Below are 1236 nucleotides of genomic sequence, written 5' to 3'. Positions count from 1 at the left end.
AAAGTTATTAATTTAAATTAATAATTTAAATTATTTTAAAATAATTTAATACATACTTTAGCAATTAATGCTGATGTTCTTGCAATATCCACAAGATGGCATGCAGTGTCCTCTTTTTAGCGTCCGTAGTTTTGGGCATAGGTTTACAACCTCAGTAACAGAAGACCTTGAGAAAGTTAAGGAAGCATTTGTTTAAGAACTATGTAGTTAGGTAATTTCATAGCAGTCTAACATTACTTTTATCTCATTCTGCCAAATAGTTGTAATTTTAGTAATTTTAATCAGCCATTATTATGGTCACTTTGATCCAGATAAAAGTTAAGCCAACCTTGATACTGGACATGTTTTTCTTTTCTTGTTAATTGCACCTACATCATGTTAGAGAGGGGTCTTGGATGAGTACATTTAACTACCAGTACTAAATTTTAGTAGAGTTAGTGGACATGTTTCTTCCAAAATGTAAACAAATTTTAGTCATATACATGTCTGCTAGCATTGTCAGCCAAGAAAAGAGGTTTGATAGTTCATACCTGCAATGAGAAAACTCGGGCATTATTTCAGGCAGCTAGGGAGAAACTTCTGTTCCCTGCTTATGGTACAACGGCTATTGTTGTCAGTGAGAAGTGTGTAAATACTTTCCTAGAATATATATACAGCCAAAGAAACCAGAATAAAGAACACAGAGCACGTGTTACACCATCAGTGTCAGGCTACGTGGTAAGTTTTGTGGACTCATCATGCTACACAAGGTTTAACACCACACAGAACATACTCTTCTTGTGTCATAGTAAAACATACCACTTGTATCACATTGCAAACCTATGCCAGAGCTCCTGTCTCCTCCTGCCATGCTGCAAAGGGTGCATGCCTAGGCATGGCTTAAGGTGGGATCGGGAATATCCTGTTTCCCCCATGTAAGCTGGAAAAATAGCCAAAAAAAATTGTATATATCTATATCTATAGCTGATGTATACTGGGATGTTCTTGGGCTGTCCTAGCTAAGCTGGAAATTCTGGTTACAACAGGTTCCTGTAATATTCAGGAGGTAACTTACAGAAAAGAGTGCTACGTAGTAAAACTGGTAGCATTTAATTCCACTGCTTGGAAGTTTCCTTTCCCAGTGTGACAAAACTCTCATTGATTCAGGAGTTCAATCCAAGGACGCTCAGGCACACCTGACTTCATGGGCTAAATCAGTGATGAATTCAGAGTACAAAGGTATATACAGAACACTCT

The sequence above is a fragment of the Chaetura pelagica genome, unplaced genomic scaffold (genome assembly GCF_000747805.2).
Source record: "Chaetura pelagica isolate M959 unplaced genomic scaffold, ChaPel_1.0 scaffold330, whole genome shotgun sequence".
In the NCBI taxonomy this organism is placed as follows: domain Eukaryota; kingdom Metazoa; phylum Chordata; class Aves; order Apodiformes; family Apodidae; genus Chaetura; species Chaetura pelagica.
Note: the sequence above shows the minus strand (reverse complement) of the source record.